The sequence below is a fragment of the Schistocerca americana genome, chromosome 3 (genome assembly GCF_021461395.2).
Source record: "Schistocerca americana isolate TAMUIC-IGC-003095 chromosome 3, iqSchAmer2.1, whole genome shotgun sequence".
NCBI lineage: Eukaryota > Metazoa > Arthropoda > Insecta > Orthoptera > Acrididae > Schistocerca > Schistocerca americana.
The window spans coordinates 550,105,605-550,130,229 of NC_060121.1; the positions used below are offsets into that span (position 1 = coordinate 550,105,605).

General features: G+C 43.2%; 1 protein-coding gene across 1 annotated transcript in view; it reads right to left on the reverse strand.

The window, feature by feature from the left end:
* Positions 1-24,625, reverse strand: part of LOC124607430 (protein kinase C-binding protein NELL1-like) — a 935,048-nt gene that overhangs the window by 739,203 nt on the left and 171,220 nt on the right. The gene's annotated exons all lie outside the window — the stretch shown is intronic.

A 24,625-nucleotide genomic window follows, 5' to 3' on the forward strand; every position in this document is an offset into this window, starting at 1 on the left:
ATTTCCTTAGGATTCTTCCAATGAATCTCAGTCTGGCATCTGCTTTACCGACGATCAACATTATATGATCATTCCATTTTAAATCACTCCTAATGCGTACTCCCAGATAATTTATGGTATTAACTGCTTCCAGTTGCTGACCTGCTATTTTGTAGCTAAATGATAAAGGCTCTATCTTTCTGTGTATTCGCAGCACATTACACTTGTCTACATTGAGATTCAATTGCCATTCCCTGCACCATGCGTCAATTCGCTGCAGATCCTCCTGCATTTCAGTACAATTTTCCATTGTTACAACCTCTCGATACACCACAGCATCATCCGCAAAAAGCCTCAGTGAACTTCCGATGTCATCCACAAGGTCATTTATGTATATTGTGAATAGCAACAGTCCTATGACACTCCCCTGCGGCACACCTGAAATCATACTTCGGAAGACTTCTCTCCATTGAGAATGACATGCTGCGTCCTGTTATCTAGGAACTCCTCAATCCAATCACACAATTGGTCTGATAGTCCATATGCTCTTACTTTGTTCATTAAACGACTGTGGGGAACTGTATCGAACGCCTTGCGGAAGTCAAGAAACACGGCATCTGCCTGTGAACCCGTGTCTATGGCCCTCTGAGTCTCGTGGACGAATAGCGCGAGCTGGGTTTCACATGACCGTCTTTCTCGAAACCCATGCTGATTCCTACAGAGTAGATTTCTTGTCTCCAGAAAAGTCATTATACTCGAACACAATACGTGTTCCAAAATTCTACAACTGATCGACGTTAGAGATATAGATCTATAGTTCTGCACATCTGCTCGACGTCCCTTCTTGAAAACGGGGATGACCTGTGCCCTTTTCCAATCCTTTGGAACGCTACGCTCTTCTAGAGACCTACGGTACACCGCTGCAAGAAGGGGGGCAAGTTCCTTCGCGTACTCTGTGTAAAATTGAACTGGTATCCCACCAGGTCCAGAGGCCTTTCCTCTTTTGAGCGATTTTAATTGTTTCTCTATCCCTCTGTCGTCTATTTCGATATCTACCATTTTGTCATCTGTTCGACAATCTAGAGAAGGAACTACAGTGCAATCTTCCTCTGTGAAACAACTTTGGAAAAAGACATTTAGTATTTCGGCCTTTAGTCTGTCATCCTCTGTTTCAGTACCATTTTGGTCACAGAGTGTCTGGACATTTTGTTTTGACCCACCTACCGCTTTGACGTAAGACCAAAATTTCTTAGGATTTTCTGCCAAGTCAATACATAGAACTTTACTTTCGAATTCATTGAACGCCTCTCGCATAGCCCTCCTTACACTACATTTCGCTTCGCGTAATTTTTGTTTGTCTGCAAGGCTTTGGCTATGTTTATGTTTGCTGTGAAGTTCCCTTTGCTTCCGCAGCAGTTTTCTAACTCGGTTGTTGTACCACGGTGGCTCTTTTCCATCTCTTACGATCTTGCTTGGCACATACTCATCTAACGCATTATGTACGACGGTTTTGAACTTTGTCCACTGATCCTCAACACTATCTGTACTTGAGACAAAACTTTTGTGTTGAGCCGTCAGGTACTCTGAAATCTGCTTTTTGTCACTTTTTCTAAACATAAATATCTTCCTACCCTTTTTAATATTCCTATTTACGGCTGAAATCATCGATGCCGTAACCGCTTTATGATCGCTGATTCCCTGTTCTGCGTTAACTTTTTCAAATAGTTCGGGTCTGTTTGTCACCAGAAGGTCTAATATGTTATCGCCACGAGTCGGTTCTCTGTTTAACTGCTCAAGATAGTTTTCAGATAAAGCACTTAAAAAAATTTCACTGGGTTCTTTGTCCCTGCCACCCGTTATGAACGTCTGAGTCTCCCAGTCTATATCCGGCAAATTAAAATCTCCACCCAGAACTATAACATGGTGGGAAAATCTACTCGAAATATTTTCCAAATTATCCTTCAGGTGCTCAGCCACAACAGCTGCTGAGCCAGGGGGCCTATAGAGACATCCAATTACCATGTCTGAGCTTGCTTTAACCGTGACCTTCACCCAAATCATTTCACATTTCGGATCTCCGTCGATTTCCTTCGATACTATTGCACTTCTTATCGCTATAAACACGCCTCCCCCTTCACTGTCCAGCCTGTCTCTGCGGTATACATTCCAATCTGAGTTTAGGATTTCATTACTGTTTACGTCTGGTTTCAGCCAACTTTCTGTCCCTAGTACTATATGGGCGTTGTGACCGTTTATTAATGAGAGCAGTTCTGGGACCTTTCTGTAGACGCTCCTGCAGTTTACTATTAGCACATTAATATTGTTGTTCCCTGTTGCATTTTGCCTACTCCTACCTTTCCGCGTCTCAGGAGGCGTCTTGTCGGGCCTAGGGAGGGAAGTATCTAACCTAAAAAAAACCATGTGCATTCCACACGTACTCCGCTACCCTTGTAGCCGCTTCCGGTGTGTAGTGCACGCCTGACCTATTCAGGGGGACCCTACATTTCTCCACCCGATAGGGGAAGTCGAGAAATTTGCACCCCAGATCTCCGCAGAATCGTCTGAGCCTCTGGTTTAAGCCTTCCACTCGGCTCCAAACCAGAGGACCGCGATCGGTTCTGGGAACGATACTACAAATAGTTAGCTGTGATTTCACCCCGCGAGCGAGGCTTTCCGCCTTCACCAATTCCGCCAACCGCCTGTACGAACTGAGGATGACCTCTGAACCCAGACGGCAGGAGTCATTGGTGCCGACATGAGCAACAATTTGCAGTCGGGTGCACCCAGTGCTCTCTATCGCCGCCGGTAGGGCCACCTCCACATCTCGGATGAGACCCCCCGGCAAGCAGACATAGAGTGAACACTGGCCTTCTTCCCCGACCTTCCCGCTATTTCCCTAAGGGGCTCCATCACCCGCCTAACGTTGGAGCTCCCAATAACTAATAAACCCCTCCCCCCGTGTGCCTGCTCGGACCTTGCTGAAGGAGCAGCCACATTTCCACTCACAGGCAGAGCGGGCGATGCCACACGGCCAGCCTCCACATTGACCTTCCGCCTCGTGCGCCGCGAACGCCGCTGAACCCGCCACTCCCCTTGGGGTGAGGGTGGCCCAACCGCGCCCAGTACACGCGAAGATGTCTCGACAGCAGGGACAGTGGGTGAAGCATGTAACACCTGGGGTGTACCTCGCGACGCACCAGACTCCCCACTGCCGCTATACTCCGAGGCAGCTGCCTGAAGACGGCTGACCGCGGCCATCAACACGCTCAGCTGTTCGCGAACAGTGGCCAGCTCCTCCTGCGTCCGTACACAGCAGTCACACATCCTATCCATCCTAAGGAATCAATTTACTGAAGAGAGTTAATCAACCTTTAACTAGACTGCTAATTCACTAAAGGCGGCTGTTTATTCACTAAACTGTGGTTGCTAGGCACTTCTTGCAGAAAACAATGAAAATAGCACTACCTGTCTCTGGACTGTATTGAAAACAAACACTAGCACTACTGGCACTATGGTTGACTAAAGGGACTCTCTGACTGTATTCAAAACAAACACGAAATCTACGGAACTATTAATAGCACTCGACAATTAAAGCTTCCTAAAAGCAAATACACACGGAAGAAGAAGTGACAAGTAAGAAAAATACAGTTAATACTTAAATTAAGGTAGCTCGCTGCACAGCAGACGTGAAGCAGACGGCAGTTACGACGACACTGACTCTACTGGCACTATGGCTGACTAAAGGGACTCTCTCTGACTGTATTCAAAACACGAAATCTATGGAACACTATTAATAGCACCCGACAATTAAAGCTTCCTAAAAGCAAATACACACGGAAGAAGAAGTGACAAGTAAGAAAAATACAGTTAATACTTAAATTAAGGTAGCTCGCTGCACAGCAGACGTGAAGCAGACGGCAGTTACGACGACACTGACTGTACTGGCACTATGGCTGACTAAAGGGACTCTCTCTGACTGTATTCAAAACACGAAATCTATGGAACACTATTAATAGCACCCGACAATTAAAGCTTCCTAAAAGCAAATACACACGGAAGAAGAAGTGACAAGTAAGAAAAATACAGTTAATACTTAAATTAAGGTAGCTCGCTGCACAGCAGACGTGAAGCAGACGGCAGTTACGACGACACAGTACTCAGGACTTGAGTTTTGAGCCTGGCTACAAAACTCTGACGGAAGGCTTAACTGTTTGCTTATATGAATTCGTGAAAGAATGAGCCTGGATAGTGTCGCTTTGGTGGGAATTGTTTAATATTTAATTAATTTTAAGTCCCATCTGCTGTTCTGTTCTAGATATTTCCTGACATCTTCGAGGTAATGGGTGTGTATTCTTAAACCCCACCCTAGAACTGTGCATGTAGCTGTCTTCTCTGGAGTTTACCTAAGTTTGTCGGTTGTTTCGATTACCCTTCCATCTGATGGCCACCTCTTTGAGTTGTTCTGGGTATCCGTAATGTCTCTCTTGTGTTTTGGTTTGATACGGCCGCGTGGGGGTTGCGGGCCTTGGTTTCTGCTGGTTTCCTTTTGAGCGCCTGGTAGCTCGATGCTTCCATATTGACTGTAGTTTCACAATGGCACTGTTCTATTTCGAACGGAACTTGTATTCCCTTCCCATGTGTAATTATGAAAACTACGAGAGCTGTTTGGAAAGTCCGATTGGGCGCGAAATGGAAACCATAGTGAAAAGCCGATGAAGCTTTGTGCAGATGTGTTGCGCAGTGTCTCTAGTATGCTCATCTATCGCGTCACGTCGCTCTTTTCAGTTCCAAGCGCACAGTGAGCATGTAAAGATGCATAGAAAATAGTGTCTCCCGCAAAGTATGGGGGCCTGGTGAAAGATTTCGTCTGATTTCATGCAGCCCACATAACGTAACTGTTACGCGTTTCCTTCTTCATGACATTTCTCGGCTGCACTCTGCAGGGGCAATGAAGACGCTAGTGCAGCGTTTTCGATGGGAAGTGTTTGATCACCCACAATACAGACCATAATTGGCTCCCTCTGAGTTTCATCCCTGCTCACATGAACCGCTGGCAATGAAGACAACATTTTGGTACAGACAACGAGCTGTAGAATAGCGTAGAGAATTGGCGGAAAACAGAGGCGGCTGCCTTCTATGAGGAGGGTGCTAGTAAGCTGATACAGTGCTACGACAAATGTCAAAGTCTGAGCGGCGACTGTGTAGACAAGTATCTGGAAGGTTTAGCTAACTGTTGTAAATAAAACATTTTTTATTTTCACAGTGGTTTTCCATTTCGCGACCGATCGGGCCTTACTTTCCGAATAGGCCTCGTACTTCTGGATAAGTCACGCGGAACCAACGATTAACACACACCTTAGTGTGTGTTCTAGTTTTGCCGGCGTGAGGACCACGCCTGGTGGTGTGACGATGCCGGTCTGATCGGATGGAAGGACGCCCAGACTAGAGACAACCGAGGGACGACGGTTCTGCAAACGGCTCACCGAATCAAGAGTTACGTAAAGCAATTTATATGCATTTGCGAAATTGAGCTGAAAGCGCCTTTTGTGTGTATGTGTATGTGGAGGGAGGGGGGGGGGGCGGGAGGATCTCAAATGGTTCTTATATTTTCTTAAATCGTCATTAATTTAAGAATTTTCCGACTGATTTTTTAACTGGAAGAAATTGTAAGATTTAATTAAGTATGTTGAATCCACTGATACTTTAATTTTTTAGAAGTAAATTATACACATCTGGAAAGGTGGGTTGAAAGTACATTTTGGAGATATCTCTTAAATAATTGTTTTCTTAAATGGTTAATACCTTTTTTAAAAATTTCCTGTTACTTGTTTAACTGAGAGAAAACTGTAAGATTTTGCTAAATATTGTGCACTCATTGGGAGCTTAATATCTGGCTGCTGTGGCCACATACATTTACGCTGTGGCGGTTCGCTGTTCTACTTAAACAGAACGTAGCCTCGTCCGGCTGGTCCCGGCAGAGGTTCGAGTCCTCCATCGGGCATGGGTGTGTGTGTTTGTCCTTAGGATAATTTGGGTTAAGTAGTGTGTAAGCTTAGGGACTGATGACCTTAGCAGTTAAGTCCCATAAGATTTCACACACATTTGAACATTTTTATATCCTCGTCAATGAACATTAAACGTGAAGCATTTGAATCTTGTATTGATTCCACACACCCGTCGCCGAGAAACATGCCAAACGACAACACATGAGTTGCTAACTATCGGCTGGCAAGACGACTGGGCTTCCATGCACTATGTGCAAAACCCTGTTGACTGCGTTCGATGTTTTAAAGAAACACAGGGAGACGATCTTTAGACTTCAGTTTACATAAACGACATTTTTCAAACTACGGTGAAAGGTGTTCATCTGTCTCCTAACTTTGTGGTTTTGCCTTATCAAGTTCGGTAGAGCATCTTTCTGCGCCTGTATTTGCTCATATTTTTAATACCATGGAGGAAGATCATTCTGGGACCCTTAACGGTGAGTGTATTTGTTGTCACCTTAATTACAGCTGATGGCAGACAACATGTACCTGTAACCACCTGCCCCAAACATGGATGATCGCTCGTTTTGAATGAGATGGATGATAGCTCGTTTTGAATGACTGTGGACGTAATTACAAACGCATGGAATTAGACTGTCTCAGGTGGAAGTTCTTCTTTTAGCTATGCAGTAGCACCCTGGGGCGGCAGTTTAATGTAATCACAGGAACAAGTCTGGGGGCGACAATCTGTCACGATACTCTGACGCCACACTCGGCTGCGCGACTGGACCTTCCGAATAGAAGAGTGGTGTCGTCGTCTTCTAAAAATCAACATTTGTGCGGAGTGAAAAACTTTAGTCTGAAAAAACCACACGTTGCCTCTCCCATCTTCTGATTGGAGGAGACGCCTGCGCTTACTGGAAAACTCATATTGGTGATTGGTCAGTGACTCCTCACCAAGTTTGTTCGCTCTCTGTATGTAGAGGCGAGGCAGTTTAAATTTTGGACAGAATTTGTCGGAGTGCAGAGAAGTCGAGTCACTGCTCCGTGATCAAGTCAACGCGTGAACAGTGATTTCTGGATGAGAGTTATTTCAGTTTTGAGTTAGGATTCTCTATGATGATTCTACTCCATCTGTAGGAGCAGTGGGGAATTTTCGTGAGTATTGATTTCCGTATCGTTTTACATAAGGTCAGCTGAAATCGAATCCGGCCCTTAATCCGTCATGATTCACTTCGTGTATCGTATCCCAGTCAGTTTTCATGATTCTTTTCGCTGTAACGAGATGGCTTTGATGAACTGTTCATTTACGGAATGGCTCTGTGTACTATGGGACTTAACATCTGAGGTCATCACTCCGCTAGAACTTAGAACTAATTAAACCTAACCAACCTAAGGACATCACACACATCCATGCCCGAGGCAGGATTAGAACCTGCAACCATAGCAGTCGCGCGGTTCCAGACTGAAGCGCCTAGAACCGCTCGGCCACCGCGGACGGCGCGTTTCCGTAGTCCAGAAATCCTTGTTGACTAATAATGATCGGTGCATTACTATCGTTTTTTGTATGGAACCATAGGATTAGTGTTTTTATGTGTGACCCATGTAAATGTAGTTTCAGTGTCCTCTATCTATTAAATAAATCTTCATTTTGCAGCTACTTAGTTCGTTAAATTTCGCCAGAACGTGCATAACAGCACGCTTCCTCTTCTCCTGTAACATTTAACCTTATGTAACCTGTGAGAGAAAATTACTTAAAATGCTTAGCGAAGTGTAAACCCTAATCGGCCATTGATTACATTTCCGTTGCTCAGTTTTCTCCTTACGGTAGCGACTAGGGCTAATACTCAATTAATATTCATGGAACTTCTGACCATTTGGCACTCAGGGCCAGAGAGAAGATGTTAAGCAGGGTATTTATGCAACAGATAACTCTCGGCTACCCAAAGCTCTTGGCACGAGGCGAAGTCAGCCCCAGTCACAACAGGAAACAGAGGGGATTACTTTTAACAGATGCCATCATTGATTGCTTTGCTCTGCAGAAGGTGTTTTGTCATATTCTCTAAGAAAATCACTCCGCACAGTTGTAACTAAGTTGCACTAGCTGAGACGGAGGTCGCAAAAGTCTTCTGTAGCTGCTTTACCTGCATCTTAGTCCGACGCACAACGGATATAAAGGAGGAAGCCAGCGACCGAGGTAGATACACCAGAGGACCCCTCCCTGCAACCCACATGAGCCACCAACATACAATTGGCGTCAAGGTAAACTATTAGTTTCGGCGCGGAAGTTAAAATTCACCTCAGGTTTCTAATTTGATTCTAGTGAAAGACATAGATAGTCCTGTGAAATCGGACGAATTGGTTTGAAACGCCAATTACATTAGTAAAAACACTATTACTAAAACAAAATGGTTAATTTTCCGCAGGTCAGACTTTAGATACAAGAAAATCAACGCAAGAGAGGCAAAGATGTAATTGGACCAGACAAAAAAAACGGAAAAAACGTCACCAAAGCGTCAGAACACAACTAGTGTTCTCCTTTAGCGTATCATTGCCCGTGAATTAAGACTGGCTTGAACAACAGGGCAGTCTTAAGCAACGTTGTTGCATATCGCATGTATTCTTTAGTGACGCAAATTCCACGAGACTCGAAGTGCCGTTTCGTTCCTGTCTAAAACGTTTTGTTACTCGCATGTTTTCTTTCGTGCATTCTTACCCGAGGTGATATTTTTCGTGTTCCTCCACTTCGTTATCCTCACCGGACTCAGTGATGGAAACGTCATTCGCTTGACTTTTCCGCACGCTTCATTCAAATGCGGTAGTTTTCGTATTCCTCTAATTTCTTATTCTCGGCGAAGCAAGTCCTATTGACAGAGCGCACCGAATACACTGCAGTTTACATGTTTTCCATTCCCAGGAGAGCCTGTATTCGTAATCCTCCAATTACTTACTCCCAGTTAAGTTTCGCGCGTGCAGCAGATGGCGTGAATGACTTACACGGGAACTCTCTCTAGTTGCATTAGCTGAGACGGAGGTCGCAAAAGTCTTCTGTAGCTGGTTTATCAGCATCTCAGTACGACGCACAACAGATACAAAGGAGCAAGCCAGCGACCGAGGTAGATGCACCAAAGGACCCCTCCCGGCCACCCACATGATCCAGCAACTTACCGCTGGCGCCAAGGCAAGCTATTAGCTTCGACGCGGAAGATAAAATTCGCATCAGGTTTGTATGTTGATTCTTGTGAAAGATATAGTCCTTAGTTCGGGCTACCTACATTTTTCACAAAATGTTCAGTTCGAATATAAAATTTAACTGTGATCTGCGACTCGTTATACTCTTCGTATTGGTTCACAATGACGGGAATTTCGTCCACTTCTTCACTGTATAGTGCAATTATCATGGAGCAGAAAAAGATGCAAACACTGGACTTTCTCAGGAAGAGCCGGGACATAAATCAAAGTGTATTTCATGTCGACAATCATGTTCAGTTAAAACTCAAAAACAAATAAAAAACACATAAATATCAATGCGCCTCTGAGAGCATATTTTTATGAGAGCTGCAAAACCTACCACAGGTTTCTACACTACCAGTTCTCTTTCTACCAGTCAAGAGCATAAAAATTGTCAGAAAAATGATACCAGGTCCTGTGTTGTACAATCAGACAGTCCTTCTCTGAAAAAGCAGACAAACCTTTCATGCTTTGTCAAAGTAGCTATCAACATGCTACGGAAAAGAATAATTTACGAGGAAAACACGGGAGGCGCCATAACTCGATTTCCCAGAGACTTCGCTCAGTGAATGAGGAGCCAGATTAAACAAACACGTGCGTCGTGTTATCTGCAGGTACACGACCGTTTCCGAGAAAACGACGGTCAGAGTTTTAGAGTTACTGAAGGTGTCTTTAAGGGGATAAATCGTTCTGTCGTAGTGGTAGCGCAGTGGCCAGCGCTGTGCATTAGCACTTTTGCAGCCCATGAACGAAACCCGATTCTTACCTTTTTTGTTTTTTTATGTACCCATGTCACTATAATATTATTACACTAATGTTTTCCAATATTTATTGAAATAACTTTGTCGTTATTCGTCTAACAATTCTATGCCTGGTTAATGAAATTAAACAAAAAAGATAAATGACTAAGAAAATTATTTGAAATTGTTCTCGGTGAAATTCCATCTTGACTCATTAGCAAATGCAAGCGCCAGTATTCGGTAAAGGTATCCCCTACGCGTGGTTTAAGGCGAAATTATTGCCATCGGTGAAATCTTCAACAATGTTAACGACGTTTCTTTCCCAAGTGACGTTCATACGAATTAATGTCACTGTGGCAAACTTGCCTTAGCGTGATGCTCTTGATGTTCGGAACTTTGATGTTTCGAATGTTTCTACAATCGGTATCATCCAAGCGGATGCACCAAATCTTCAGGAAGGATAAACATAAGAATAAAATATAAAAGTTAATATATGAATTGATATAAGAATGAAATACAAGAATATGAGGATTTAAAAAGACTGTAATATCTGAAAATACAAGCCATGCATATATGTATTATATAGAAAATGTGTGACACTTACTGTGAAACGCAGTTTTAACTTTACAATTAATATAATGCCTTTGTATTCCGTAACTTGATAAGAAATAGTAGCTTAGTAGCCTTCTACGGACATGGTAAAATAAATGGAAAAAATTAATAAATAAAAACAGTAATCAGGTTTCGAATACGGGGCGCAAAAGTGTCAGGCTGCGAAGCTAGCCACTGTGACAGCATTTCGACTGAAATTGTCGTCTGCTAAAAGGCGCCTAAATCATATAGACAAATTTGACCGCCATTTTCTTATAAACGGTTGAGTACCTACGGATAAGCAGAGACAAGTGTTCGCTTATTTTGACTGCTCTTCCACCGAGTAAAGTTCCTGGGAAATCGGATCATGGCACTTGCTGAGTTCTCCTCGTTAGTCCTAAAACTAATCGTCAGAGATCTCCAGTCTTTTTGTATTGTAGGAGATCGCCTGGAACCCGATGCGATATTTGCTGAGTACCGGTTTACTTGATGCTCAGTTCATTTCATTATGCCATTTTTCGCCACTTTATCTTAACAACTTGTACCAAAACGACGCATCGTTGATAGCTCTTCATTAAAGCGGCGGCTAGCAGCAGCATGTTTCTCGTCGCACCCAAGCTATGATCCAGAAACCATCCCAAACGACATTTTTATCTTTATAATTATGAAACCAAATCCGTCACCGTAAAATACCTTTAACTGACATGTCTCATATAGTCAGATAAACGTCCAGCACACAATGCTGTGGACTTCAATCTGAAGACTGGTTTGATGCAGCTCTCCACGCTACTCCATCCTGAACAAGCCTCTTCGTCCCACAACCAGAGACCTTTGGATTTACATTCTGGTACTTCACCACTGAGCCACAAAGCCACTGCATAACCTGATTTACTTCGGCTGCATTCCATTGTAGCTGTTTTATTTTTTTCATGTTCATCTTACAATATCTCTCCGAGATACTATCCATTGCATCCGTGACTGCCAGACTTATAATGTTTTCATTTCTTCTACCCAAACGTCTTCATTCCAAATTTCTCATTGACTTTTTTAATTGCTTGCTCAGTGTACAGACAGAATAACGTCGGGAAGAGGGTACAGTCCTAGCTCACTTTCTCAATTACAGCCTACCTTTCATGTCCCAAGATTCTTACAACTACAATCTGATTTCTATACAAGTTGTAGATAACTTTTCGCTCCGTGTTTTATCCCCCTTGCCATCAGAATTTCAAAGAGTGTATTCCACTCAACATTCTCAAAAGGTTTATCTAAATCTACAAATACTATAAACGAAGGCTGGCCTTGCTTCAGTTTAAGTCGTAGGGACAGTATTGCCTCGCGCTTGCCGCATATCTATCTGCTCGTCCTGCTCCTCCACTTGCCGTACTACTCACGTATTAACAAAATCATTGTTCAGCGGTAACGTCATTTGTTAGGCGCTTTATACATAATGATGCCCGGTAAGTGTGAGACACTCCACGTGGGTACTGAAAGAAACCCGTCAAAAATTTCGGCTACACGATAATTCGCACAAATTTAATCGTTGTCGGTTCAATCAACTATCGTGGGATTGCAATTATGGTTCAAAAATGGCTCTGAGCACTATGGGACTTAACATCTGTGGTCATCAGTCCCCTAGAACTTAGAACTACTTAAACCTAACTAACCTAAGGACATCACACAACACCCAGTCATCACGAGGCAGAGAAAATCCCTGACCCCACCGGGAATCGAACCCGGGAACCCGGGCGCGGGAAGCGAGAACGCTACCGGACGACCACGAGCTGCGGACAATTACAATTACGAACAACTTAAATTAGAACAGTCACATAGAACATATTGTGGGGAAGGCGAACCAAACAATGCGCTTTATTGACACAACACTTATAAAATGTTACAGTTCTTCTGAAGAGACTGTCCACACTAAGCTTGTTCGTCCCCTTTTGTAGTATTGCTGGACGGGATGGGATGCTTACCAGGTAGGATTGACGGAGGACATGAAGAAGTTCAGAGAAGGTTTGCTTGTATCGTATTATTGCGAAAACAGAGGCGAGAGTATCACGAATGTGATAAGCCAGTTAGGGGAGGCAGTCACAAAACCAAAGATATTTTAAGTTGCTACAAGATATTTTCGGGAAAAGTTCAGTCAGCAACATTCTCCTCCAAACTCCATCCGAAAAGGTCTCCGAAGGCCCAATGAAATCGGGTGACCTCCGTATCGTCCTCGTTGATAGCCATCACTGGATACGGACATGGAGGGGTGGTGGTCAGCCCGCCACTCTTCCTGCCGTTATGTTTTCGTGACTGGAGCCACAACTTTTCAATCATGTAGCTCCTCAATCGGCCTCACAGGAGTTGAGTTCAAAAAAATGGTTAAAATGGCTCTGAGCACTATGGGACTTAACATCTGTGGTCATCAGTCCCCTAGAACTTAGAACTAATTAAACCTAACTAACCTAAGGACATCACACACATCCATGCCCGAGGCAGGATTCGAACCTGCGACCGTAGCAGGAGTTGAGTTCACCTTGCTTGCCAATAGCACTCGGCAGACCCGGATGGTCATCTATCCAAGTGCCGACAGTGCTCAACTTCGGTGATCTGACAGGAACCGGTATAACCGCTGCGGCAAGGCCGTTGGCCTTTTCCTCTAAATGCGAAAATATTTTGTTTACTCCTATCTGCATAGAAATGACGATCATAATAAAATAAGAGAATTCAGAGTTCGCACAGAAAGATTTAGGTGTTCATTTCTTTCACGTGTTGTTCGAGAGTGGGACAGTCGATAAATATCAAAAGAAGACATAAAACCAGTAAATGAGGCCCCGATCATTCTTGGCACTTTACTCATAAATTGTACTAAAATAAGCACGTACAGCTGTCGTAATGATGTCGTTTATTGTACGGCTCTTGTCGTCTCTCCAACCATCAACTGTCAGTTGACAGTTGATGGCTGGAGAGACAACATCATAGTTACAGTAGTCTGTGTAAACCAGTTATGTTGCCCACTGATGCCTCGTGTATACGGATGGTGTTAACCCCACAAGCATCATGTAAGGTCTGCAGGTGCATTGAAGCGCCGTAAGTACAATAAATGACATTATAAGAATGGCTGTAGGTGTCTCATTGTCTTACAATAGTGAACGGCCGTAGTCCCTCAGACCTTCAGTCACAAGGATGGACATACGAAAAGTTATACTTAAATGTCCGTCTTGATCACATACGCTATACAGTTCACAATTTCCGGATTTGGTTTACTACCATCATCTAATGTATTACAAATAGAAAAAAAGTAATGGGACAAGAAGAAATTCAGTTGGATGAGGGCTAAATATACAGAAAATCTAGGAACACAGAAAAATGTACCATAGCTATCAGCTTACGCACCACCAAAATTATTCTAAAACAAGTATGAATGTCAACCAGTCTGTACACATACGTACCAACAAGTGGTGATGGCCTCGGGGCGTCCAGTATTTATACAGGCACAATTATAACCAGTAGAGGGTACTAGTACTGAGGTGCATAAGTGATCAGCATCATAAACTCAGTGGTTTAAAATAGAGTATACATAGTTGTTCTTTGCTTCACCTCATTTTGTAAAAACGGAGCCCTAACAGGACCACTTTGTTGCCCGTCTGTATTTTCTCAGTACAAAGTTGACATTTATGTCAAATATTAAAGTCTGAAGTCTCTTGGCGGTGTAAAAAGTTTCAAGCTTCTAGGTGAATAAAATCGGAAGATACTGCAATTTATGTCAAATATTTTGATGCTCACAAACTCTCCCATCAACACGTATTTATGAATTATCCCCATACATAATTCAGTTTGACATAACTCTCGGGGCAAGAGTCCCTGTTAGCACGTATTGGTTTCTTTTTCCTATTTGTAAATGGTCTGATGAAGACAGTAAGTCGAAACCGGTTATTTTGAATTGTGTAGTATATTTGATCAAGACAGAGTTGCAGAGTGATTCAACTGCCCCTACCGATGTCGTTTTGTAGAAACCGCAATGCTATACCTGACATTCACATTCTCTCACCCTCTACGCAGAAACTATTAGTCCTACAAAAAAATGGTAAGGGACTTTTCGTAGGAACTATTATAGTTAAAAAACCTACGTGTGCTATTTTCGTAGTCTCTCACCCGCTACGTGCAGAGTACTAATCCCGCAGAACAATTAATAATAACTTTTCTATGAAATTTAACGTAGTCAAATTTTGTACTGGGCTACGTTTTCAAGAAAAACGTGCGAAAGTGATCTTCAAACGCCGCCCGTTCTCCACTCCCACACTCAACTTCCATCACTCATGAATTCTAGTATGTTGTTCGTGGCAGTCCCTTCTATCACTGTACGAAGATTTTCGACTAAGCGGGCTATACCGGGCATTTGACCTGTTTTTGTCTCTATTGACTGGACTATTACGTCACCAGCATAGTCGGATATTTCGTTAACATTATTAATTTGCACATGTCCGTGAAAGTAACGAAAGGAAAACGACTTTTGTAAACGTTACGCTAAAACTAGTTTCGTTGACAATTCGATCCAGCGTTAACCCTTAAAAGCGTAGTAGTTTAGTAGTCAGAACGCCTGACGAACATACTGATGTAATTGTATGTTTTATGCTGTTACAGTTGACAAAATCGTCAGGTAAAATTTACACGAACGCCAGTTTTACAATCGGTACGTGTTCGACTGCTCTAGTCGCGTAATACGGCCAGTCAATGAACATTAAAAAATCGAATATGGGAAATAATTCGTGCAGTAGCAAATTCTTGTACAGTAGTAGGAGAGAGTACCTCGAACAGCATACTAGAAATCCTGACCGTTGGGGGCTGAGTGTAGGTATGGGGGTTGCGTTTGAAGCTCACATTTGTGCATTGTTCTTGAGTAACTAGGAAACTTCGGCCTATAGTGAAATCGTGTCCCAGTAAAAAATTTTATTACATTAAATTTTCTACAGAGAGGTCTTGTTCGTTTCTATTTAGTGCTAATAGTTTGCGCATAGCGGGCGAGATAAAATGAAAATTTGGTTTTTGAAGGCCGCATGTACACTGAAGAGCCAAAGAAACTGGTACAACTGCGTAATATCGAGTAGCGCCTCCGCGAGCACGCAGAAGTGCCACAACACGGCTTGGCATGGACTCAACTAATGTCTGAAGTAGTGCTGGAGGGGACTGACACCAGGAATCCGTGAGGGTACGAGGGGCGGTGGAGATCTTTTCTGAACAGCACGTTACAAGGCATCCAAGATATGCTCAATAATGTTCATGTCTGGGGAGTCTGGTGGCCAGCGGAAGTGTTTAAACTCGAAAGAGTGTTACTGGAGCCACTCTGTAGCAATTCTTGACGTTTGGGGTGTCGCATTGTCCTACTGGAATTTCCCAAGGCCGTCGGAATGCACAATGAAAATGAATGGATGCAGGTGATCAGACAGGATACTTACTTAAATGTCACCTGTTAGAGTCGTATCAGGGGTCCCATATCACCCCAACTACACACGCCCCACGCCATTACAGAGCCTGCACCGGCTTGAACAGTCCCCTGCTGACATGCAGGGTCCATAGATTCATAAGGTTGTCTCCATACCCGTACACGTCCATCCGCTCGATAAAATTTGAAACGAGACTCGTCGAACAGACAACATGTTTCCAGTCATCAACAGTCAAATGTCGGTGTTGACGGGCCCAGGCGAGGCGTAAAGCTTTGTGTCGTACAGTCATCAAGAGTACACGAGTGGGCTTTCGGCTCCGAAAGCCCATATCGATGATGTTTCGTTGAGTGGTTCGCACGCTGACACTTGTTGATAGCCTAGCACTGAAATCTGCAGAAATTTGCGGAAGGGTTGCACTTCCGTCACGTTGAGCGAGTCTTTGCGGTCGTTGTTGGTCACGTTCTTACAGGATCTTTTTCTTTCGGACAGATACCATTTTCATATAGTTAAGGCTAACCGGCCATTGACCTTCGTCTTCTGTGGGGATACACACAGTGAACAATGTGAAATCTGGCGGCTTGCACACTCTGTAAGTGAAAACAGGCGGCGATCTGTGGCAAATCTGACGACAGAGTGCAAAGCTGGTATCTGTTCTCATGTCTGAAAGAACAGATATCATCATATAGATAAGGCTAACCGGCTAATGATCTTCTTCAGTGTGGATGCACTCACATTGCCCAAACTCTTACGGGACTCGGTAAGATTGTCTGCCGCGAATAATGAGTGTAATGGGCAGGGGCACTACGAATGTAGTGTGAGGACATTAAGTTGAGAATGGGGGTCTCACGGGGAGCGTGCAAGGGATAAACCCCTACAGTCGCACTATCCTCTGTGCCCTCGGTGGTCCAGATGGAGCCGGCACGGTAGCTCAGTACGTTCGGTCAGAGGGTTAGCTACTCTCTGTAATAAACAACTGAGTGAACGGATCAATGAAGAACCTAAACGGGTGTCATCGGACGCCCGCCCCGAACCAATTCAACGAATAATATGAGATCAAGCAAAAAAAAAAAAAAAAAAAAAAAAATGGATAGAGCGTCTGCCATGTAAGCAGACCCCGGGTTCGAGTCCCGGTCGGGGCACACATTTTCAACTGTCCCCGTTGATGTATGTCAACGCCTGTCGACAGCGTAGGGCCTATCTACTAAATCATTAATATTTATTGTAAATAGTAGCGGCCCTGTCACATACCTTCGCCGTAGTTGTTTGTGGTGTGAAGGACGTTACAGTTCCAGTGGCTGTTTGTCTAAAAGAGGCAGTCTAGCGACCTATAGTCACAAGTCTTTAAAATTTAATGGCGATGACACAAGTGAGGGATAAAAATTTTCAGTATCCGTTATGCAGTCGGATAATCTACAGGTACTGCTAATTTGCTATAAAAAACGGCATTACAATACCATGCAGAAAGAATTTAAAGATTTATCGACATTAAAAAAGCAAAACATTATAACGATCGGCAGATGGGATTCATTCTTCTGTACATCAAGGAGCACTTTGTGCTAAATTTACAGGCATGAAGGATGTGAAGAAATTGAAGGTTTGACTAGTAAAATTACAGAAGTCACGTATTACTTCCCTGTCAGTTGCAACAGTTTTCGATGGAAGTGAACAAAGAGTATGGAGACTTCATATGTTACTGCAAAGTACGTTGGTCGAATTACGGGGTAAGCCTGGAACTAGTTTTCGATTTAAAAGCCGGTATTGTCGAATTTATGAAGGAAAGGAGAGAGCAGGAACGCGCATGAGAACGTCTAGGATGCTGCGGATTTCGTATTTTATGTGGACTTGACTGCACCCTTCCACAGTAAGACATTTCAATGTGAAAAAAACTTATTTGTTATTTGATAGGGACCCACTTAAATAGAAAATCGCACTGTATATAAACTCTGCAAACACAGTCCAGTTTCCTAATCTCACTGTCATAAAAAAGATTCTGTCGTTTCATTTGAAAGCACCCTTGTTCGTGTGCAGGTGTAACTGATTGATGTGCTCTGTAATTCCGGTTTTAAAGACAGATCCTTTCATGTTACAGCTGTGGAGGGCATCTACATTATTTTCCTCATGCGGAGTCTTCATGTCTCTGTAATGAGGTTGCAGAAGTGCAACAATATTTAGATCAACATATGTGTGTGAAAGACCCTTTTTTCGACTATGAAACTAAACTACATGGTAACGTAGGAGCGAAAATCTGGGAAATTGTATGGACCAGTACGTATGCCGACAGTTTGTACCAGATAAAAATTATATTCTGGCTTCAGCATGCAAAAAATAATTAAATAACACTGAAAATGTGTTTTGTTTGTGTTGTATGTTACTGATAAACATTAAATATGATACAAAGTCATATTGCCGTGAAAATCCAGCACGTTCATAGCTTCCCCCTCTGTCCACTCCTCCCGCTCACTGTGGCAGGGTGGTGAGGGAAGTTTGCAGCCAGGGTGAGCACTATGGCACACGAGCTAGGGCATGGCTCGTGAGTCGAATTTTTGGCTGTCCCTTCTGTAAGGTGCTACTTTCTGACAGGCCCTTTCGAAATTGCTCTGAAAAGAGAGTTGGAGAAACAAGCTCTGCTGAGGAGATACTTGCCCTTAGAATTCGCCTAGTCGGCTCCGACCAACTCCTACTTAGGAAGGTTAGAGAAGAACTCTCTTCCCCTTTCAGCTGGAAACTGGCTGAAGTGACCATATTGACGACTAGGAAATGATATGTTAAAAATTACGAACACTTTCTACGAGTAAATATCGCCAACATTAAGCGAATAGGAAGGCAGAGGTTTCCTTCGACATTTTTGAATAAATGAGCCTCGCGCGAAATGATGTCGAGTGTAGTAAGGCAAAGTATCATTTGTCGATGGAAAACCAGGCTGACTTATCGCGAATTCCGAGTTAGGAATGGAAAGGTACTCTTCATTACTCCAACGATGTTCGGTTAACTACTGCTAGTGGGGAGCAAGTTCTTTCACCCATTCACTGTAGAATTTCAAAGCTAAACTAATCATCGCCCCCTGCCGTCCCCTTCCGTCGATAACGAGTGGTCGGGCACTGCGGCAGCAGCCCGGGGTCGATGGCGGCGGAGGGCTCTGCCTGACCAGCGCAACAGCGGCGGCGGCGGCTGCTGGGTGCCGCGCCGGCCCGCGCTCCGGTTACGGCCGGTGTCGGGAGGAGACACCGGCGCGTGCTGCGCTGGCCGTGTCCGTGTCCGCTCTGTTGCACACAGGTCGCTTCCCCTGTCCCCACCCGCTGCCAGCAGACGCGCACATGTTTTGCTCCCACTACGGCTTCCTGCCTGCAGCTGCAATTACTCCCCAAGTGTCCCCACCAATGTCTTAACACTAGCGCTGCAAAAACAACAGCTATATTTTCTACCGTATGTAGACCTTTCCGGTACTGTAGCCACACATACCGGTTACAAAATATTCGTTATTCATTACTCATCTCCATCTACGTGACTAAAGCGCAATTCATACCTCTTTGCTTGGCAGAGGTTTCACAGAACCACTTCCAAGCTATTTATGACTTTTATTCATACACAAGGTGATTTAAGCAACCTGCAGTGATACACTAAAGCGCCAAAGAAACTGGTATAGGCATGCATATTAAAATACAAAGATATGTAAACACGGCGCTTCGTCGGCAACGCCTATAGAAGACAAGTGTCTGGTGCAGTTGTTAGATCGGTTACTGCTGCTACAATGGCATGTTATCAAGATTTAAGTCTGTTTGAACGTAGTGTTATAGTCGGCGAGCGAGCGATGGGATAGAGCATCTCCGAGGTAGCGATTTATTTATTTATTTACACGTCAAGTTCCGTTGGACCGCCGCGCGGGATTAGCCGAGCGGTCTCAGGCGCTGCAGTCATGGACTGTGCGGCTGTTCCCGGCGGAGGTTCGAGTCCTCCCTCGGGCATGGGTGTGTGTGTTTGTCCTTAGGATAATTTAGGTTAAGTAGTGTGTAAGCTTGGGGACTGATGACCTTAGCAGTTAAGTCCCATAAAGTTTCACACACATTTTCCGTTGGACCAAATTGAGCAACCAATCTCCAAGGTCATGGAACGTGTCAGTACATGAAATTACAACGTAAAAGTAATAACAGAAAAAAATTAATCTTTATGAACCCAAAAAAGTCAGGCGATAAGTTTACCTAAACGCAATCAACAATACAGCAAGAATCAGCTTAATTTTTCAAGGAACTCCTCGACAGGATAGAAGGAGTGACCCATGAGGAAACTCTTCAGTGTCGATTTGAAGCTGCGTGGATTACTGCTAAGATTTTTGAAATCATGTGCCAGCTTACTGAAAATGGATGCAGCAGTATACTGCACACCTTTCTGCACAAGAGTTAAGGAAGTCCCATCAAAATTTAGGTTAGATTTCTGCCGAGTATTAACTGAGTGGAAGCTGCTTATTCCTGGGAATAAGCTGATATTGTTAACAAGAAACCACAGTAAAGAATATATATATATATATATATATATATATATATATATATATAGAGAGAGAGAGAGAGAGAGAGAGAGAGGCCAATGTCAAGATACCCAGACTATTAAACAGAGGTCGACAAGAAGTTCGCCAACTTACACCACTTATATGAAGATGGTATCTGTTCTTTCGCACATGCCCGAAAGAACAGATACCATCGGTGACCATGCAGCGCTCTAACTTCAGTGAAATGCAGGATGCCCAAAAGAGGATCGACGTCTGGTCGAGTGACTGGCAGTTGAATGTAACGAATGGCATATAAATAAGCAAAGCGACCTACGAGATCTACTACTGTTCGATTTCACTATTGGCGACAAATAAGCTAAACTACAAAAAGCATCTAAAACAAATTGCAGAATAGACAGATGATGAGTTTCGATGGTGACTCAAAGAATTGTAATTTTGTTATTCATCAGTCAAACAACTTACTTACAAAACGCTTATTCGACTGATTCTTGTGTATAACAATACATTATGTCCGCCACCAGAGAAAAACTGGTCTTCAGGAATGAAATTGAGGCAATGTCCAGAAAGTTTTTCTTTCCTCGAAAATAATGACATGTTGATATGAGGGAAAAGTAACTTTTTTCACCGTTGCAAATAGGTTCTGGCATTTTATATACTTACGATAAAAATATGGGACTTCGTTCAACTGACGATAACGCTTATTACGTTTTAGGCAGCGTATGGTCATTTCAATAAGGAATCTGGTGAGGTATCGAACAGTGCATTACTTTCGTTGTGAAGCAGTTTCTTTAGTAACAGTTTTCACGCTCAGTTATCAGCTTTTAAAACTCGTAAACTGAATAACAAACTTTTGAATATTACATGTGATACCTGTGACTACACAATGTCATAATATTCAGTCATATTCTTAAAATTACCTAAGTAAAAGAAGTTATTAATGAGCTATAATTACAACCAAGTTTGCAGTATGCAATTATTCAAAATTAATAAACTGCAGAGAAATTCAAATGCAAAGAATTTCAGTTCGGTTTGGTAATGACAACTTCTGTAACGGACTGAAGAGCCAATTTGATGTTGGAGAATGCAAATGAAAGGTAGGTTCACGAAGTCTTTAAATTCGGGGTTTTGGTTATTTACAAAAAGTAATTACCTTTTGAGAATTTTTAGCTCATCAAGAACTGTAGGAGACGAAGTATTCGCAATGTACTTAAACCCCGCCAAATTTTCTGTACCGAGTTGTCGTCTAAATATGAAATATTTAGATTGCCTAGTATATCAGAATTTCAAAACAAAATCGATTTCTACAACTGCTGTCATCAAAATTCAGTTTGGAATTTTGTACTATTAAAATCACTAACAACACATAAAAAGTCAGTTTCAGAGACAAGAAAACCTTAAAACAAAAAACTCTCGAGCAAATTTCAAAACAACTGCTGTATTATTGTTGTTATCTGTACTGTTAAACGTGGAATCTATGAACTATACTTCCAAAATTAATGATCATTACACACAAGTAGAATCCAGATGTGAAAATCACGAACATCTGTTTAGTGTTTGTCATACCTATTTTCTTCTGTTTATCGCCTGCGCAAGGGATTAAAATGTAAAAGCTTATAAGATTTTCTAGGACGTCCTCCATGTTTGACGCTCAGACGCTAAAAAGCAAAGGGTTTTGGTACGTTAAAGAACGCAGACGCTCTTGTGTGGCGCTCATCTGTGTAGATGCACTTAACATGTCGTGTAAACTCACTTGAGGTGTCTGCGCATCTACACGATATGAACACGTAAATATATCCAGTGCCAGTGAAGTTTAGTGTTCTAAAAATCGAGCACCTATGTATGGAAGAATATAAGAAATGAAGGAGGAAACGCTTTGAAATTGAGCGATTCGCGTATGGTTTTATTCCTGTCAAAAAAGACGGTACAACCAATAGTACTTGAGAAGCTATTACGTTTGGACGTGCACGTGATCACACCGTAAATAAACCCGCCTGAGCCGTGGTGTAACAACGCAGACTGTCCAACGTGTCTACAAGGAATGTTGTACCACTCGCAGCCATGTGATACGTCGTAAAAACATTGGTCATAAAAAGATCCTAACCGACAATTACTGGAGATGAATATCACGCCTCTGACTACTGACAATCGGTTTCAAATCCGACAAGAATGGCTGCTAGTAGCAAAGGCAGGTCATCTTACCCAATTTCTCAGCAAACATTGAGAAATGACCCTACATGCAGCTGACATCTGAAATCGGGCCTTACTGCAGGCCATTTCTGACAGCGACAAAAGAAGGAGCAAGCCCTTAAGGGGTCAAGCAACACAGAAACCGGACAGTTGCAGGCTGGAGGCAAATAAGAGTAGTGTGTTGCGAATAGAAGCGACGTGTACTCTTTTCAAATAATGACAGGCGTCGAATGCACAGACGCCCAATGTAGCATTTAACCCGCAATGTGTGAAGGGTGCAGTTAAGGCCGGAGGTGATTTTGGGATGTTTCGGGGGCATTTTATGCACAATGGTTGGGGGCAATCATTCAGGTTACCGTAACATAAATCAATATATTTATTTCAACATTTTCGTTTATGAAATATGTTTCTTTGTCCTACATGTACATACTGAGTATGCTGTGGACCCTCCCGTCTTCGAAGATGAAAATATCTGTGTTCACGAGACTGCGCATACACTTCACTCGTTTGGTGAACATTTAGGCAACCTGTTGCACATTCACCGGCTCACTAAATCATTTGATCAAATCTGCAGAGAAAAATTTTTGGGTCTATTTGAAGAGTTGGTGAAATGTGGCGTTTAACATTTCTGCAAATAAATAGTTTTACCGGATCTATTCATCGATGAGTGGCTTCACTTTGATATGGAACACTTGAAGAAACCTGTGCACTCTCTCCGTTGTCGAATCGGAGTCGTTATCAGCGCTAGAGGCAGTGTTATACTGTATTAGCGTAATGTCTCGTGGGGCTGACTGTTTTTTGTCCGGTGTCCTTACTATGTACACTGTCCAGTCACATTAGTGTAACCATCCGTCAAAGGCCCGAATAACCACCATTTGCAGCGCGAACGTGCATAAGAGTGTCAGCGAGGTTCTGAAAGGACAGAGAGTTACGTGAGCTATAATGACTCCAATGCCGTGGTCTGCTCCAGTAGGCTTCTCGGTTGAGAATCTATGGCACTTGCAGCCCGATCAATATAGTTCCCGTATTTACCATTGGGCTTAAATCCGTTGAGTATGGTGGCCAGGGGAGTATGGTACACTAATCCTGGCCCCACTTCGCACCACGAGCTGTGTGATATGTTGCATTGTCGTGATTTTCCTGCTGGCAGATACCATCATGCGAAGGAAAAAATGAACTGCTTGTGGGGTTGAACATGGTCCCTAAGGATATATGTATATTTGAGTTGATCCACCGTGCCTTCTGAAATGACGAAATCACCCAGAGAGCCTGAAATCTGATATTCTCGGCCCACTCTTGGTATTGTGTATTTCGGAATACTGATTTCTGTAATGATTTCCGAAATGAAATGTACCATGCGTCCAGCTCCAACTGCCATTCGGCCTTAAAAGTCTGTTAATTTCCGTTATGTGGCCATAATCACCTCAGAAACCCTTTCATATGAATCACATAAGTAAAATGACCGTTTCGCCGATGCACAATGCACTGTCATTTTATAGCTTGTGGTTGCGATACTACCGCCATCTGTATATACGTTTATTGCTCTCCAATGAGTTTTGTCACCTCAGAGTAATTTCTGCATTCAGGTCGCTGCACTCAGTTCTCATTTGCGAAGACGAATACAAACAAATAGTAACTGACGATACTTATTAAAATCAAAGTGTCATTACTTTAAAAATCATCAGACATGTAAATATCAGAGACGATAAATCTTTCTCTGCGGTGCTAAAAGTAACAGGACCAGTTGTGGTTTCTTTGATTTGCGCACTATCAGAGCTAAGGCGATGTTTATGTCCATGCATTATTTACGGCGTGCACTGTCTGCGAAACCAGAGTAGACGGCAATGGATGAGACGCCAGACTGCGGCACATTGCGACAGCGCCTTTGCCTGCGGCGCTGTAGACGGCGGTCTACGGAGGAAGTGTGCCACGGGATGCAGCCGCGCTAGGGGACTGCTGGGCGGCGAGCCAGCTCCGTCA